Consider the following 8917-nt stretch of genomic DNA (forward strand, 5'->3'; position numbering starts at 1 on the left):
CTTCAGCATATAAAAACAAAAAAAATACCTAACCTTTTATGTTTTTCGGTAAAAATGTTAAATAAACAAAACACAAAAAATATATAATAATATTAGGTAATTTTAAAATAATTTAATACATTATATTTCATGTACTATTATAAACATTAATTATTTATTCAGGGTAAAAATAAAAAATATTTTTATAATATACAATTGTTCAACAAATCATTGTCCATATAAGAAACATACATTTTAAATTAATAAACCTATAATAGCATGTGTTCTATCACATTTAAGGAAAATGTAGTTATTTTAATTTTAAATACCTACCATTTAATATAAGTCACAATACATTTTTTCAAACATCAAAAACAATTTTAATTATTATTAATACTTATTTAAATATCAATCTGATTTGTTCATGTTTCATGAATGATTTGTGATTTATAGGTCACATATATCTTTAATTTTAACACCATATATTTTACTTTGATACTTTTAATACTACTGTAAATTTTAATTAATAACAATACCTATATATTCTTATCATATTTTTTGAACAACTGATAATAAATAATTTAATACTACTTACCAATATTTGGCCTATTTTAAGTTATAATGTTAGAATCAGCATTATCATTTTGTTAATGTTTCAATGTTTAGCTAACCTAACTTTAAATACTTAATATTCAATTTTACACACAATAATATTATCGTCAATCGACAATCAGTTTATATTTAATCAATATTTAATATTCTCAGTCGCCTCAGTGGCGCCGAACATGGGATACAGATCGGGCATTTGCCCAATTTTTTTGGGTGATGGGCGGTGGTTGCCGTGGGGCGTGGACTGTGGTGTATGGGTACCTTCTAAGTAGTATAATAATTTTGGAAACATGCCACAAGGTAACACATCAGTCTAGTTCTAGTTCCACTGTCAACAGCAGATTAATCATTTAAAGATAAATTTTAATTGTTTTTTGATTTAATAATTATTCAGATAAATAAATTTAAAGAAAATAATTTTGAAATGATGAAATATTTAGCTTTTGCTTTCTATCGACATACTCAATGCAATTTAGTGGTGAGAAAATGAATCTTGTTGGTGCATTTGAGAGACATTTAAGTTCACGGTAGTTTTAAAATGCATAAGGGAAAATAGTGGGTGACTGTAATGTTAAGTGTTAAGTTTGAATTAAATTAGGTGCGGATTGCGAATAGGCTGAATCCCCCACACCCAAAGGCCTTAGATGATACTTAAAATATTTCAAATCGTTCCTTACTTTTCAGTTTATTAGATAAAATAAAGATGGGTTATTATTGAGGAGCAATACTAATTACTATACGTCTTAAAACATTATATTATAATGCTTATTAGTTATTGACATTTAGGAATGATTGTTAATCGTAATATTTTTCATCTAGCCACCCACCCTTTTCATTTCTAGCGCCTGAATTCAATGATATAATGTCATTGTATAGTGTACACTAAAATTAATTCTGAGTAGTGAGTGGAGACGATCTGCCGGTCATCCTATATTATAATAGTATTTTTAAATTTTAACAAAATAACTAAGATCGTGATTCTTTATTTAAACATCTAATTTCGTCTAAAATTATACTTAAAATAGCACTAAAAATTTATAATTCAAATGCTCATACAAAATTAGTTTGAATTTTCGATATACATTATTTTTTGTTAGAAGGTAGAAAGCTTATGAAGAATATTGTATTAAATTTTTAAATCTTAGGTATAAATAAAAAAAACTCAATATGTCCGTAAACTACATTTAAAACAAGTCAAAATATTTTGAAAATTGTGTAGTGTATACAAAATATTATTACTTTCAGTGAAAATGTTGTTTATATACAGTCATTTGTTTTAGAGTTACACCAAAAACCAACATTTTGTTGAAAACCAATTTTACGTAAAAATTACCATTTTTCCTTAATTTTTATTTTGTTTTTCCTAGCGCTTTTGAAAACTATTGAGAACTTTTGAACTCCCGAATGTACCAACTAGATTTACCTTCCCTAGGTACAAGATACTATTGAAGAAAATCGAAGCAGTTATACTGCCTCAAACAGTAAAGACAGACACAATAAAAAATAAAAAAACACAGCATTGTATAAAAGCTCCACTCAGAATCTAAAATTTGTTTGAATTTCTAACTCAAAATAATTTGCAAGTTTTCGTGATTTTGAAAAGTGTTGTCAAAATTCTTATTTCAGACGCTCATAAAAAAATATTCAAGATTTACGCTCAACTTTTTGTATTTTGACAGAGAAAACATTTTTTTATTGACAGAAACTAAAAAAAAGTAATCAAAATTTTCTTATGCATATTATTAATATAGCTCAAAAAAAGTCGAAATATTTCAAAAATTGAATATTATGATTAGAAAATGATAATATAAACATTAGGTGATTATTTTTGGTGTAACTCAAAAAAGTATAACTGTAAGTACGTCATTAATGTATAGAATGTTATCACTTATCAGCAGTTTCTATTCACCATACAATTATAAGTTATTTATATGCATAAGACATTTTTTTCTTAGCTAAGATTTTTCGCTCGATATAAGGCTCCTTATGATACTGTAGCGTGTAATTAAAAAAAAAAAGTTGAGCGTAAATTCGTAATTTAATAGATTTTTGAGTTAATAACTCAAAAACGCTCAACCTATATATTATATAATATAGTATTATATATCATAAATATATATGTAGATACTTGACATTTTCATCAAATACCTATTTATATTATTGCTTTCTCTATATATGGTATAATGTTAAGAAAATATTTTGAGTCTATTTGAACTATTTAAAGACATTTTTAATTTTTTAAATTTTTTTAGCTTGAAAATGTAATACAAAGTTCTTCATAAGTTGTTATAATAACAATTAAAAAATATTGAAGCTATATTTGAATTCAAATTTTAACAAAATTCATTAAAATCATGAATATTTGCAAATTATTTGTACGTTCAAAACTTTCAAAACTTCCTTACAACCAAAAAAAGCACTTTTTTCATATGCCGTTTCTCCAGCCCCCCACCAAATTAAAAATACGTTTTCGCACGAAACATTTTATTTATAGGTAAATGTGTTAGATTGAATATCTAATGCGAGCGAATCGACCAAATTTTTTTCAGTTTGGGGCAGGGCCTAAAATACATCTGATTTCAGGGGACACACCACACACTTATTAATAGAACTATTACTTTTGGGATTTGACAGTTTTCTATAACAAAAAAACCTGTTGTAACACACAAAATCCCCCCCCCCACACTTTAATATACCACTTCACTGTAAGTGAGTGAGTGAAGTAACTTTTTTAATTATTTTAAATCGCTAAAAGCAGTAAAAGCCTATGTGTGTAGTTAATTGAAAAATATTTAAATATTTTTGTATGTTATCATCATCAATTAGAATATAATAATTTATGTAACAAAATAGTTTATAAGAATATTCTAAACAAATTTTCTAACAAATTTTATTATGTTTAGAAAATAATATTGGGTTTGTTAAATAAACTGTTATACTTATAATATAATATTATATGTATATTATTATGTATGTAGATCCTTTTAGTTATATTTATTATAAGGAAAAATAACTATCTAATTCTTTAAAATCTGATTTATGATTATAATAATCAGTTTAATAACTTTAATTTTTTAATACCGTCAAACGGGCCAAAAATTTTATCTTTTAGTCTTACCTCCATAACGGTCTCTTTTCAATTAATTAATGTGATACAAATATTCTGTTGTTATCTTAAGAATATTTAAAATCACTTTGGTAGTGTTGCAGCATCAAATTTTAAACGAAAGTATTAATTTTTAGTTTAATATCTATTGTTTTGAAAAGGTCCGAACTCCGAAAACTTACACTAATTCTCATTGAACTAGACGTTTTACATAAAAATTGATAGTAAAAAATATGTTAGGATGTGTGTTAGGTTATGCCCAGGGGGGGTGGATAATAATTATAATCATTAGGTAGGTGGGTACTGTAGTCGTAGGTAGGTATCGTAGGTATCTTTCAACGGTACACAAAATTAATTGACAATCCACACTATTGAATTAACTGTTTATTAAACATAAACAAACACACAAAATACGAGTCTCTTATGAATGGCTTACAAACATACGGGCCTTGCTCGAGGACCCGTGCCGCCCTTCTACCACAGTGCTTAAATAGGTACCTATTATTTTACAAAGTATTGCCTCAGCTCATTTGCTTCATTGGCCTATTATTACGAATAATGTGATAGGTACTGTCTATTATTTTTATTATTTAAATAATTGGCACACACAACAGTACAATAATTAATATCGATGAACATCATATTTTTGTATAATATATTGTAATAATTTTAATCCATTTAAATTAAATCTCGTTTTGGTCGATCCCGTGATCTTCGACAGCCGAATCCGCGTACCAAGCCTGCGCTCTAGTGGTCTGAATGAGCGAAACACGCGTATCCGTGTCGGATGCAATATTACCATCACATGGAGTGCGCCTGTTCTATATAAAATTACGATAGGTACTGTGATGCTTTAAACGTACTTAAGTGCCAAAATTATACAATAGCTTGTTCTTAATAAAAATATGTCGACTGGGGTTTCTAAAAAGTTTCCCATAAAAATGATTAATCAATTTAAAATATGAAATATATCATGCTAAATATTTTAAAATAAATCTAAAAAACATTATGACGTATAGCGAATTTAAAAGAATGCAGTTATTAAAATGAGAAATGACCACGGAAAGAACATCGACTTATGTTTTTTGAATATTATCACGGGTTGCAATTTTCAATAATTTTACATCACTAATTTCTTTTTAAAATCTGGTAGTTACGTATATAATAAACATTGTATTTTTAGGTTAATAGTAAAGTTATACAATTTGAAACCTCTAAAAATAAAAGTAAAAAAAAAAAACATTTTTAAAATTCTATTAGTTCGTAGCTAACAAAATATGATAGCATTTTTAAATACTATTTCCCACCCATATTTTAATCAAATAATAGGTCAATGTTTCAAGTAGGTACCTACAATAGGTAGTACCTACGTAGGATTGAAACTTGTCTGAATTACCTAGGTACTACCTATTTATATTAAGTATTATTTTGGATTTTGACATAATAGATAATTCGTTATTCTATATTATTGCTATTTATTTAGGTATGCCTGAATAGGTAGTTTTAAAAAATTATATATTATAAATAGGTACACAAATTACAAATACAGTATAAAAAAAGGTGGGCAATTGGGTATCACTCTGCTGTACAGTAGGTTGTAAGAGGGCCACTGTAATGGATTGTGTTAAATTTGAATTCAATGATATAATATCATTGTATAAGAAAAACTATTCTGAGTGAAGACTGTCAGTCAGTGTATGATATTATATAGGTACTAAGTATGATGATATTATTATCAATAAAGTAATTTATATACAAACTATTTAAGTGGAACCTTGTTTTAATGTCCAATCCTTAGATATAAAAGTTGAATATTTTTTCTTTTTTTAACTACAAAATAATTTTTAAATCTTAAATTTTATACATTTTGTCAAAATTCGAAATTGTAAAAATATTTGTAAAAAAAATTGTGCCTATGTATTTTTAATATTTTTCAACTGCTATAATAACAATATATCAGGAGTCTTGTAATTCATTTTCACACTTTTTTACCCTACAAACAAATACTAACAAAACTAATATTTTATTGACAATTAAAAAAAAAAAAAATTAAAAATTGAAAATTAAAAATGTCCGTAAACAGCTCAAAATAAGTTAAAATGTTTTGGGAATTTTTTTAAGTATTGGAATTGATAAGATAAATATAATATAGTGTAAATTTAATGTATTTACGGACATTCGTTTTTGAATCACAGCAAAATAAGGAAATCGCTACATGAGAAATCTAATGTCGTAATAATATAAACTTAAAAAAAACGCTCATAAAAATATGATTTGAATTTCTTGTAGACATATTTTTTTTTGATAAAGATAGGCAAATTTATGAGGAATCTTGTATTACATTTTCAAATCTAAGATTGAAAATTTTTATGTATTTCTAACTCAAAATAATTTGCACATTTTCGTGATTTTTACGTATTTTGGCAAGATTTGAATTATAAATGCTTATAAAAAAAAAATTGTGACAATAGATTTTTAATATTTTTCAAATGTCATTGTAAAAATATATTAGGAGCCTTGTATTAAGTTTTCTAGCATTTTTACTCAACAAATAAAATTTAATTGACAAATAAACTAAAAAAATTTGAAACTGAAAATGTCCGTAAACAGCTTAAAACAAAATTAATTTTTGCCGAAAATGTTATCGAGTGTATAAAATATAATATTAGTCATTAGAATACTTTAAATGTTTCAAATACTCACAAATAATATTTTTAAATTACAACAAAATAACTAAAATTATTATTCTTAATATCTATAACTTTGTAAAAATTTGAACTTAAAATATCTATAAAAAAACTAAGTTTATATATTATTGGTTACATTATGTACTAATTACTATGAGAAATTTCGTATTTAATGTACAAGCCTCAGCTATAATATTATAATAATTGATTTTACAAGAACATTTTATAAAATTTTAACTACAAAATTATTTGCCGCAAATGTATGTGATTTTGACGTATTTGATCAAAATTTGAATTTTGAATGCTTATAAATAATTATGCCTGCATTTTAATATTTTAAAATTACTATATAGGTAAAAGCAACTTTAATTTTTTTTGCATATTTTATATATTTCTTATATTATTTACATTTTTTCATGCACAAAAAACATTGCTCACGAGCATATTTGATCGATTTTAACTTTTTTAACTTTGAACTAGTCCTATGTACGGGATTATTCGATTTTACGTTTAATATAATAATCTAATAACATACTATATTATTATTTGTAGTTACCGTCACGTATTCGTCCACCCCTTGCTGTAACAGTGTGACTCACCAAATTCTGTATCATTTTGGCATACGCGGATCTCCCTGGTCCGACTGTCCGAGTTTGTAGTGTATCCGTCAATAAAAAGTGCTTAAAACTTGAGTATTAATTAAAAACAAAAAAAAACAAAATGCACTATATTGTTTATATAGTCTTGCCAACCGTTTGCAATATTACACATTTATACCTACTACTATATAATCTCCTGAACCAGACAAGATTCGGACACACCTGACACTCTCCCACATAAAATACTAAATAAATCTAAAAAAAAAGTTAACTGAAAGCTGCAATACTATGAACCGAGCTCTGCACATTCAAACACGTCATAATTTATTATTCTACATTGTCCTAAATTATCCACGTCAGGGCACATGTAATTATGTCAAATCAGTAACTAGTATATTCACCCATCTGCGATGGATGATATGACCTTTTGAAACAAATTCCATCCACCTCGTCTATGGATTATTTCCACCGCATTGATACCAAAATATAACATAAAATAAAATTAATTGCAAAATACAATATACAGTATATACACAGCCCGTCGTAATGCTATCATAAACCATAATAATTATATAGTTAAATTAATTTAAAATTATAAATATATTTATATATAATGTAAATGTATAAGCTAATACATTATATCATGACCTCCTAGCTACTTATAGCCTTTTTATGAATTATTCATAAAAAAATATGATAAAATATGTTATACCAGAACATGGGGGTGGGAAACAGGCATATAGGGGCAAACAATATTCTATGTTTTGCCTTATTCCGCTCTGCCATAGAATTCGGAGCAATTAGGTACACGGAATCCTAAAAAATCAGGACCGATTGATAATATTCAAAAGATACTAAGGTGTTTTATAACTAACGGCGTGGTAGACTTAAATTTGGGTAACCTACATGGCTACATTTATCAGTTAAACCAACTTATGTCATTAAAAAAATATGTAATATTTCATCACTATTGTCTCGGAACTAGAAAGGTTATAAGTACAACGATGTTTTATTACTGCATAATTTATATAATGGTAAGATATAGTATTGAACTACTTTGTAAAGGAACATAGGTACGTACCAACAACACTTATTATGTGGTAAATTTGAAATCTGGTCCATTAAACAAATAATTTAGGTTGTATTTCGTAATATACGTTTGTATTGATTTTTTCTTTGTAATTATGTTTACGTTCACATAATTTATAACAAAATTAATTAAAATATTAAAATTTAAATTGTATGTCACTGTTAAGAGTTATAAATAAGCAAATAAATACCTACCTAAATAAATATTATAAGACCGTGGCTTAACTAGGATTTATAAAGCCCGAGGTAAAATAATCAGTGGGCCATAATTTTTAAGAATACTTCAACCACTCAAAAATAATACTATAATTTTTTATTAACGTAGTTTAGGTTATCTGGTAGCTATGCTCAATTTTTATTGATTGCAAATATTCGTAAAATTAAAAATAAATACTCAAAATAAATACATTAAGAATAATGTAGTAGTCATATTTTGAAATATTAAAATTGCCTTTTCTGGCTTTAATTCAACAAATGCATCAATAATTTCATAGAAATTCAGCTTTTAGCTGTTTCTTGTTCAATTTACAGTAACAGTTCAGTATAATGTTTGAAAATGTCATGAAATTTAAAAAAATGAAATATTTCAGTATTTTAATAAATGTTGTTTTATTTTTAAATAAGTTTTATACTTACATATAATTGTTATAAATCACCTTTATAATTGTATGGTACCTATAAATGTATACCTAACCTTTGGTATTATACATTTAAAATGGTATTACATTTTTTTAAATATTTTAATGTTTAAATGATACAAGTAGGTATACAATAGTATACATGTATATTGTATACCTACTGAATTCTTACATTAGAATTTAGAACACTGAACATTGTGTTAATAAAAT

Source organism: Metopolophium dirhodum, chromosome 1 (assembly GCF_019925205.1).
Source record: "Metopolophium dirhodum isolate CAU chromosome 1, ASM1992520v1, whole genome shotgun sequence".
Taxonomy (NCBI): Eukaryota; Metazoa; Arthropoda; class Insecta; order Hemiptera; family Aphididae; genus Metopolophium; species Metopolophium dirhodum.